The sequence below is a fragment of the Giraffa tippelskirchi genome, chromosome Y (genome assembly GCF_054371585.1).
Source record: "Giraffa tippelskirchi isolate mGirTip1 chromosome Y, T2T-mGirTip1v1.2.pri, whole genome shotgun sequence".
Classification (NCBI taxonomy): domain Eukaryota; kingdom Metazoa; phylum Chordata; class Mammalia; order Artiodactyla; family Giraffidae; genus Giraffa; species Giraffa tippelskirchi.
The window spans coordinates 22467310-22478442 of record NC_137290.1 but is presented as its reverse complement, the minus strand read 5'-3'; the positions used below and the strand labels follow the sequence as shown (position 1 = coordinate 22478442).

Sequence of the window (11133 nt, the reverse complement as noted above, 5' to 3'; positions counted from 1 at the left end):
AATACGTGAACCATGAAATTCCAGATGTTCAAGCTGGTTTTAGAAAAGGCAGAGGAACCAGAGATCAAATTGCCAGTATCTGCTGGATCATTGAAAAAGCAAGAGAGTTCCAGGAAAACATCTATTTCTGCTTTATTGACTATGTCAAAGCCTTTGACTGTGTAGATCACAATAAACTGTGGAAAATTCTGAAAGTGATGGGAATACCAGACCATCTGACCTGTCTCTTGAGAAACCTGTATGCAGGTTAGGAAGCAACAGTTGGAACTAGACATGGAATAACAGACTGGTTCCAAATAGGAAAAGAAGTACATCAAGGCTGTATATTGTCACCCTGCTTATTTAACTTATATGCAGAGTACATCATGAGAAACGCTGGGCTGGAAGAAACACAAGCTAGAATCAAGATTGCCGGGAGAAATATCAATAACCTCAGATATGCGAATGACATCAACCTTATGGCAGAAAGTGAAGAAGAACTAAAGAGCCTCTTGATGAAGGTGAAGGAGGAGAGTGAAAAAATTGGCTTAAAGCTCAACGTTCAGAAAGCTAAGATCATGGCATCTGGTCCCATCACTCTATGGGAAATAGACGGGGAAACAGTGGAAACAGTGTCAGACTGTACTTTTTGGGGCTCCAGAATCACTGCTGATGGTGACTGCAGCCATGAAATTAAAAGATGCTTACTCCTTGGAAGGAAGGTTATGGCCAACCTAGATAGCATATTTAAAACCAGAGACATTACTTGGCCAACAAAAGCCCATCTAGTCAAGGCTATGGTTTTTCCAGTGGTCATGTATGGATGTGAGACTTGGACGGTGGAGAAAGCTGAGCACCACAGAATTGATGCTTTTGATCTGTGGCATTGGAGAAGACTCTTGAGATTCCCTTGGACTGCAAGGAGATCCAATCAATCCATCCAAAAAGAGATCAATCCTGGGTGTTCATTGGAAGGTCTGATGTTGAAGCTGAAGCTTCAATACTTTGGCCACCTCATGCGAAGTGTTGACTCATTGGAAAAGACCCTAATGCTGGATAGGATTGGGGGCGGAAGGAGAAGGGGATGACAGAGGATGAGATGGTTGAATGGCATCACCGACTCAATGAACATGGGTTTGGGTAGACTCCTGGAGTTGGTGATGGACAGAGAGGCCTGGCGTGCTGCAGTTCATGGGGTTGCAAAGAGTCGGACATGACTGAGTGACTGAACTGTACTGAAAATATAGGCTGCTTACTTAAATAGAAACCACAAACATGAAACTCGCAAAATTTCATTCCTCAAGAAATTTTACACAAACAAATTACATCAATAAGTCTACTTGGTTCTTGAAATAAAATTATTGTATCACTCTTTGGTACACACACTCTTAGAAGTCAATACTTTTACCAAAAAAACTTGGGTGAGCTTGCTTGTGTGCAGTAAAGTCAAACAACTGACTGTGAGCTGTGGTGAAAGCAAGTGTAGTGTGGTGTTTATTGTAGGTCCAAGCAAGGAATATTCTTTTGCATTGCCTTTCCTTGGGATTGGAATGAAAACTGACACTTTGCAGTCTTGTGGGCACCTCTGAGTTTTCCAAATTTGCTGACATATTGAGTGTAGAACTTTCACAGCATCATCTTTTAGGATTTAAAAATGGAATTCCATAATTACCACTAGCTTTATACGTAGTGCTTCTTCCTAAGGCCCGCTTGGCTTCACATTCCAGGATGCATGTCTCTAGGTGAGTGATCACACCATGGTGATTATCTTGGTCATGAAGGTTTTTTGTACAGTTCTGTGTATTCTTGTCGCCACTAATTAATGTATTTTGCTTCTGTAAGGTACATACCATTTTGGTTCTTTTTCAAGTCCATTTTTGCATGAAATGTTCCCTTGGTATCTCTAACTTTTTGAAGAAATCTCAAGTCTTCCCATTCTATTGTTTTCCTCTATTTCTTTGCACTGATCACTGAGGAAGGCTTTCTTAACTCTCCTTGCTATTCTTTGGAATTGTGCATTCAAATAGGTATATATTTCCTTTTCTCCTTTGCTTTTCACTTCTCTTCTTTTCACAGCTCTTTGTAAGGTCTCGTTAGGCAGCCATTTTCCTTTTTTGTATTTTTTTTTCTTGTTGGGATGGTCTTGATCCATGTCTCCTGTACAGTGTCATGAATCTTCGTCCATAGTTCATCAGACACTCTTTCTATCAGATCTAATCCCTTCAGTTTGTGTCTTACTCCCACTGCATAATCATAAGAGATTTGATTTATGTCATACCTGAATGGTCTAGTGGTGTTCCCCACTTTCTTCAATTTAAGTCTGAATTTGGTAATAAGGAGTTCATGATCTGAGCCATAGAGAGCTTCCAATCTTTTGTGTGCTGACTCTATGAAGTTTCTCCATCTTTGGCTGCAAAGAGTATAATAGAGTTCATGATCTGAGTCACAGTCAGCTCCCGGTCTGTGGATTAGATTAGCAATTGGATCAGATTGCCAGTTGCCAAACTCTAAGCTTTAACCTTTTCTGCCTCAGAGAACAGTGTATGCAATAGATACTATTTAAGCTGTTGGAGCTGAATTATGGAATGAATGTGGGCCTGCAAAGCTCTGTCTTCTTTTTTTTTTTTTTTCCTTTCCCTGCAAGCTTCATAATCAAGACATTTCCCTGGAACTTCTAAACTCTTTCATATATAGATATTTTCAATAGCAACCACTTGATTATTTTGCTCCTTAGAAGCCTTCTTACTCGTACATATCTGATTCTGTGCACATCACATAATAGGACATACAGTTTAGAGGTTGACCTTACTGCCCGGATTGGGCTTCTCTGATAGCTCAGTTGGTAAAGAGTCCGCCTGCAATGCAGGAGACTCCGGTTCGATTCCTGGATCAGGAAGATCTGCTGGAGAAGGGATAGGCTACCCACACCAGTATTCTGGCCCAGAAGATTCCACGGGCTGCTGAGTCCATGGAGTCGCAAAGACTCTGACATGCCTGAGCAACTTTCACTTTGACTTTAGAGCATGGATTACTAGTAGCAACCATTAAAGGAACCATTCAATAGGGCAATTGGACCCTGGACCTTGGACTTTGAGTATGGTGGCTAGTCAGTGAAATACCTGGTATTCTCATTGTCCTTGATGTGCACGGCTCAGACAGTAAGATATCTGCCTGCAACGTGGGAGACCGAGGTTCAATTTGTCAAGATCCCCTGGCAAAGGAACTGTCTACCCATTCCAGTATTCTTGGCTGGAAAATTCTACGGACAGAAGAGCCTGGTGGGGTCCGGTCCGTGGGGTCGCCAAGATCGGACACCATTGAGCAACTGACACTTTCCAACTCCTATAATCGGTGTGTGGGGCTTCTTCGTGGCAAATTTTAGTGGTCCAAGGGTCAGAGATAGCCTCTGTTTCAGACATACAATAAGTAGGAAGACCAGTGGTAAAAACGAGAGGCAGTGTGGCCTGCTGGGTAGAACGCACCAGACTATACCTATACCTATATCAGACTATACCTACACCTGACAGGAAGTGGTCCACTGGAGAAGGGCATGGCAAACCACTTCAGTATCCTTGCCTTGAGAACCCCATGAACAGTATGAAAAGGCAAAAAGATAGGACACTGAAAGATGAACTCCCCAGGTCAGTAGGTGCCCAATATGCTAATGGAGATCAGTGGAGAAATAACTCCAGAAAGAATGATGGGATGGAGCCAAAGCAAAAACGATATCCAACTGTGGATGTGACTGGTGATAAACACAAAGTCCGATGCTGTAAAGAGCAATACTGCATAGGAACCTGGAATGTTAGGTCCGTGAATCAAGGCAAATTGGAAGTGGTCAAACAGGAGATGGCAATAGTGAACGTCGACATTCTAGGAATCAGCCAACTAAGATGGAGTGGAATGGGTGAATTTAACTCAGATGACCATTATATCTACTACTGTGGGCAAGAATCCCTTAGAAGAAATGGAGTAGACACCATGGTCAACAAAAGAGTCCAAAATGCAGTACTTGGATGCAATCTCAAAAACGATAGAATGATCTATGTTCGTTTCCAAGGCAAATCATTCAATATCATGGTAATCCAAGTCTACGTCCCGACCAGTAACGCCGAAGAAGCTGAAGTTGAATCTGTGAAGACCTACAAGGCCTTCGAGAACTAACACTCAAAAAAGATGTCTTTTTCATTATAGGGGACTGGAATGCAAAAGTAGGAAGTCAAGAAACACTGGTGTAACAGGCAAGTTTGGCCTTGGAGTATAGAATGAAGCAGGGCAAAGGCTAATAGAGTTTTGCCACGAGAATGCACTGGTAATAGCAAACACCCTATTCCAACAACACAAGAGAAGACTCTACACGTGGACATCACCAGATGGTCAACACCAAAATCAGATTGATTATATTCTTTGCAGCCACAGATGGAGAAGCTCTATACAGTCAGCAAAAACAAGATTGGGGGAAAACTGTGGCTCAGCTCATGAACTGCTTATTGCCAAATTCAGAGTTAATTTGAAAAAAGTAGGGAAAACCACTAGCCCATTCATGTATGACCTAGATCAAATCCCTTATGAGTATACAGTGGAAGTGACAAATAGATTTAAGGGACTAGACCTGGATATACCTATATCCAGCCAATATCCACTGGATCATCGAAACAGCGAGAGAGTTCCAGAAAAACATCTACTTCTGCTTTATTGACTATGCCAAAGCCTGTCTCTTGAGAAACCTGTATGCAGGTCAGGAAGCAACAGTTAGAACTGGACATGGAACAACAGACTGGTTCCAAATAGGAAAAGGAGTACGTCAAGGCTGTATATAGTCACCCTGCTTATTTAACTTCTATGCAGAGTACATCATGAGAAACGCTGGGCTGGAAGAAACACAAGCTGGAATCAAGATTGCCAGGAGAAATATCAACAACCTCAGATATGCAGATGACACCACCCTTATGGCAGAAAGTGAAGAAGAACTAAAGAGCCTCTTGATGAAAGTGAAAGAGAAGAGTGAAAAAGTTGGCTTAAAGCTCAACATTCAAAAAAGTAAGATCATGGCATCTGGTCCCATCACTTCATGGGAAATAGATGGGGAAACAGTGGAAACAGTGTCAGACTTTATTTTGGGGGTCTCCAAAATCACTGCTGATGGTGATTGCAGTCATGAAACTAAAAGACGCTTACTCATTGCAAGGAAGGTTATGGCCAACCTAGATGGCATATTTAAAAGCAGAGACATTACTTTGCCAACAAAAGTCCGTCTAGTCAAGGCTATGGTTTTTCCAGTGGTCATGTATGGATGTGAGAGTTGGACGGTGAAGAAAGCTGAGCACCGCAGAATTGATGCTTTTGAACTGTGGTGTTGGAGAAGACTCTTGAGAGTCCCTTGGACTGCAAGGAGATCCAATCAATCCATCCTAAAAGACATCAATCCTGGGTGTTCATTGGAAGGTCTGATGTTGAAGCTGGAACTCCAATACTTTGGCCACCACATGCGAAGGGTTGACTCATTGGAAAAGACCCTAATGCTGGGTAGGATTGGGGGCGGGAGGAGAAGGGGACGACAGAGGATGAGATGGTTGGATCGTATAACCGACTCGATGAACATGGGTTTGGGTAGACTCTGGGAGTTGGTGATGGGCAGAGAGGCCTGGCGTGCTGCAATTCATGGAGTCGCAAAGAGTCGGACACGACTGAGCGACTGAACTGAACTGAACTCAGGTCTCTTTCACTAGGCAACCCTCAACACCATAAATCCTGGCCACTAATGTTTGTGAAAGGTTCCCTTTTCTGGAAAGTTGCCTTTGGTCACAGGAAAGCCTCCTCATCCAAGCGGTGAAATTCTCACATCTATGGGTGAGATTTGGACTGAGTGTCATGGAAGCAGATGTCTTAATACAAAATGAGATAAAGCTTGGTGCAACTTGGTCTCTGCTTGACATTAGATTTTGTTTCCCCTCTGCTATATCCTGCTTCTCTTATTCCATTTCTCCTGGAAAACCCTCACCATTGAGTCATCTGAGTAACAAACATGGCCTCTGCTTTTAGGTAATCTGATGGAAAACATTCCCACCACAGAATAGTAACTACCATTCGGCAAGAAAAGGAAAGGGAAAAATATTTATACTCTAGTCTCAATTTCTCTTACGGTGAAATGCCACTGTCTGCTGCTATTTACTATCCTTTGTACAGACCTGTGAGATTACTTTGTTTGTTTGTTTGTTTTTTCGTTTTTTTCCCCCCTTTTTGACGTTCCTTGGCCACATAAGTCATGGAAAGATATGGTTTTCTTAGAAGCTGATGATATTTCTTTAGCTGATCTTGAGATGGACACCCACAGTTGGTGATTTTAACTTATAAACAATATACTTCATTTTTTCGAGGGATAGAATCTTAATAATCTGTCTTCGAGTCCAGAGTTTATCAAGATTAGTTAGTTTAAACATGTTTCTTATTGATTCCATTATTTAGGTTGTATGTTTCAAATACAGATCTCTATTCCAGAAGAGAATCAAATAAAATCCCAAGTGAAATAGACTTGGGAGATGATCGTCTATTCCAGTCAGAGAAGACAATCTATCAAATTGCATTGAACAGGTCAATCTACCATAGTAGCCTAATAACAATCTGTAAAGTCAGAAAAAGCTTCAAGAGGAAGTTAAAATAAGATCTCATAGGCATTAACAAACAAGAGAAATCAAGGGGAGCAGTAGAATGGCATAGGCACAGATGGTGAGGCTAAGAAGAAAAGAGAACAGATTGAAAGGTCAGTGTGATTGAAGAATAAAGGAACAACATGAAGATTGAGAATAAGGTAGAATCCAGAGTCCTCATAGGCTCTTCTCAAGATCTTGCTTGCCATCACATGGCTTAGCTGGTGAGTGACAATTTTCTCTGTAGCAAGGTAGACAGTGTCCGAGGAACATACGTGGATGCTAGAGAATGGATTGCCGTCCACTGAGTCATCTGCAGTTGAGAAATCTGCCCATGTTCTGCCAGGTGAGTGGCAATAAAGACAGTGGTATGTAGCTGAATCTAAAGCATGATAAGGGGTAAAATTAACAAAACTGAGGTATGGATAGGGTGAAGTGCATTAGAAAAGGAAGTAATCAAGAATGAATAGTAGTGTCAATCACAGAAGGAGAGAATTTGTGTTGTTATTCAGTCAGTAAGTCATACCCAACTCTTTGGAACCCCATGGACTCTAGTCTGCCAGACTTCCCTTCCCTATTTCCCAGAATTTGTTCAGATTCATGTCCATAGGGTTGGTGATGTTATCTAGCCATTTCATCATCTGCTGACCACTTCTCCTTTCACCTTCAATCTATCCCAGCATCGGGGCATTTTCTACTGAGTCAGCTCTTTGCATCAGGGGGTGAAAGGAAGAAAGAACACTGAAAGATAACTAAGTTTTCCAAGAAGAGGCCTTGAAACTCTTTAGGATACAGATGCAGAAAACACTTTTGACAACATTCAACACCCATTCATGATGGGTGTATGCAAAAACCTGTACAGGCAGTGGGATCACAGGGAATCTTTTTCAACCTAATAAAGGCCACCACATTGAATAAATCCACTGCACACAAGATTCCCAATGGTAAAAACCTGAGAGCATGTCCCCTAATGTTATGAATAAGATAAAGATGCCCACTCTCACCATTGTTACTCAGCATAGTCTCTGGAATCCAAGTGAGAGCAATCAGAGGAGAAGAAGAAAACAATTTTCAAACGAACTGGGAAAGAAGAGGTGAAACTGTCATTGTTTGCACGTGGCATGATACTATGCCCAGAGAATCCAAAGATACCACCAGGAAATGACTAGAACTAATCCAGGACGTTAGGGTATTGGATGGATACAAAGATAACACACAGAACACTCTTGCTTTCCTATAAAATAACAACAAAAAATTAAAAAAAAATAGAAACGAAGGAAGCAATCCCATTCACCATGGAACCAAGAAGAGAAAAATTTCTGGGAACAAACCTACCTAGGCTGGGAACAAACTGGTGCACAGAAAAAAATAAGGCATGGATGAAACAACGGTGATATAAAGAGATAGTGAGATACACCATTCTCATGTACTGGAAGAAAAAATATTGCGAAAATGGCTACACTACAAAATGCAGTTTGCAGATTCACTGCCATTCCTACGAAATTACCAATGGCATTTTTCACAGATAGTAGAACAAAAAAGTTATACAACTTGTATGGAAATACAGAAGACCTTGAAGAACCATGTTGCCTTGAGAGAGAAAAACAAGAGCTGGAGGATTCAGACTCCCTGATTTCAGTCTATACTACAAAGCTGCAGTAATCAGTGTGGTATGGAACTAACACAGAAACAGGAATGTAGAGAAATGGAACACAACAGAAAACCAGGAGATAATCTCATGCCCAAATGGGTCCCCTAATCTATGACAAAGGAGGCAGAAATATGCAATGGAGCAAAGATAATCTCTTTCATAAGTGATGCTGGAAAATCTTGACAGCTAAAGGTAAAAGAATGAAATTAGGACACTTCCACATCGTTGTTCAGTGGCCACGTCGTGTCTGACACTTTACGAAGCTGTGGGTGGCAGCACACCAGGTCTCCCTGTCCTCCACTATCTGCCGGAGTGTGCCCAGGTTCATATTCATTGCATCGATGATGCCATCCAACCATCTCATCCTTGTTTCTGGCTTTGCATTCTGACCTCAGTCTTTCCCAGCATCAGGGTCTTTTCCAGTGAGTTGGCTCTTCGCATCAGGTGGACAAAGTTTTAGAGCTTCAGCTTCAGCAGTGGTCCTTCCAATGAGTATTTAGGGTTGATTTCCTTGAAGATTGACTGGTTTGGTCTCCTTGCTGTCCAAGGGATTCACAAGAGTCTTCTCCAGCCCCACAGTTCAAAAAGCATCAGTTCTTTGGCGCTCTGCCTCCACTGTGGTCCATCTCAGACAACCATAAGTGACTACCAGAAAGACCGTAGCCTCGACTCTATGGACCTTTGTCAACAACGTGATAGCTTTGCTTTTTTACACACTGTCTAGGTGTGTCAGAGCTTTCCTGCCAATAAGAATTGGTTTTCTGATTTCATGGCTGCAGTCACCATATGCAGAGATTTTAGAGCCCAGGAAGAGGAAATCTGGCACAGCTTTCCCGTTTCCCCTTTCTATTTGCCATGAAGTGATGGAAACGGATATTGTGAGCTGCGTTTTTATACTGAGTTTTATGCCTGCATTTGCACTGTCCTCCTTCACCCCCATCAAGAGATTCTTTAGTCCCTCTTTGTTTTCTATCATTAGAGTGGTATTCATACGCATATCGTAGGTGGTTGACATTTCTCCCAGCAATCATGATTCCACGTGCAACTCATCCAGCCTGGCATTTCTCATGATGTGCTATGTGCTTAAGTTAAATAAACAAGGTGACAATCAACAGCCTTTTCATCCTTTCTCAATCCTGAAGCAGTCAGTTTTTCCATATGTGGTTCTAACGCTTGGTTCTTGATCTGCCTACAGGTCTCTCAGGATCCTGGTAAAAGATGGTCCTGTATTCCCATCTCTTTAAGGGTTTCTCACAATTTGTTATGATCCATACAATCAAAGACTGTATAGAGTCGTCAGTGAAAAAGAGGTAGAGGTTTTTCTGGAATTAATTTGCTATTTCTCTCATCCAGCAAATGGTGACAACTTGAGCTCTGGCTCCTCTGCTGTTTCTAAAGCTACCCGAAGATCTGGAATTTCTCAGCTCATGTAATGCTGAAGCCTAGCATGAAGGATTTTGAGCATACATTTTTAGCATGGGAGACAAACACAATTGTGTGGTGGTTTGAACGTTCTTCAGTCCTACCCTTCTTGGGAACTGGGAAAAGGATTGACGTTTTCCAGGCCTGTGGCAGTTGTTAGGTTTTCGAGATTTGCTGACATCTCGAGTTCAGCACTGGTCATAGCAAACACCCTCCTCCAACAACACAAGAGAAGACTCTACCCATGGAGATCACCAGATGGTCAACATCGAAATCAGATTGAATATATTCTTTGCAGCCAAGATGGAGGAGCTCTATACATTCAGCAAAAAAATAAAGACTGGGAACAGACTGTGGCTCAGATCATGAACTCCTTATTGCCAACTTCAGACTTAAATTGAAGAAAGTAGGGAAAACCACTAGACCATTCATGCATGACTTAAATCAAATCCCTTATAATTAAACAGTGGGAGTGACATATAGATTTAAGGGACTAGATCTGATAGACAGAGTGCCTGATGAACTATGGACAGACGTTTGCGACACTGTAAAGGAGACAGGGATCAAGACGATCCCCATTGAAAAGAAGTGCACAAAAGCAAAATAGCTTTCTGAGGAGGCTTGAAAAATAGCTGGGAAAGAAGAGAAGAAAAAAGCAAAGGAGAAAAGGAAAGATATTCCCATCTGAATGCAGAGTTCCAAACAAGAGCAAAGTGATATAAGAAAGCCTTCCTCAGTGATCAATGCAAAGAAACAGAGGAAACATCAGAGTGGGAAAGATTAGCGATCTCTTCAAGAAAATTAGAGATATCAAGGGAACATTTCATGCAAAGATGGGCTCGATAAAAAACAGAAATGGTATGGACCTGAGAGAAGCAGAAGATATTAAGAAGAGGTGGCAAGAATACACAGAAAAACTGTAAAAAAAAGATGTTCACGTCCCAGGTGATCAGAAAGGTGCAATCATTCACTACAGCCAGATATCCTGGAATGTGAAGTCAAGTGGGCCTTAAAAACATCAGTATGAAAGAAAAACACCAATACAGTATACTAACGCATATATATGGAATATGAAAGATGGTAACGATAACCCTATATGTGAGACAGAATAAGAGAGACAGATGCATACAATAGTCTTACGGACTTTGAGGGAGAAGGTGAGGATGGGACGTTCTGGGAGAATAGCATTGAAACATGGTTATTATCATATGTGAAGCAGAACACCATTCCCTGTTCAATGCATGAGACAAATGCTCAGGGTTGGGGCAATGGGATGACCCAGAGGGATGGGATGGAGAGGGAGGTGGGAGGGGGGTCCAGGAAGGGGAACACATGTAAACGCATGGCTGATTCATGTCAATGAATGGCAAAAACTACTGCAATATTGTAAAGTAATTAGCCCCCAACTAAAATAAAAGAAAAAAAAAATAAAGT

General features: G+C 41.7%; 1 pseudogene; it reads left to right on the top strand.

The window, feature by feature from the left end:
* Window positions 1-6905: 6905 nt before the first annotated feature.
* The window catches only part of LOC145537736 (MYND-type zinc finger-containing chromatin reader ZMYND8-like), a 45739-nt pseudogene continuing 41511 nt past the window's right edge, over window positions 6906-11133 (top strand).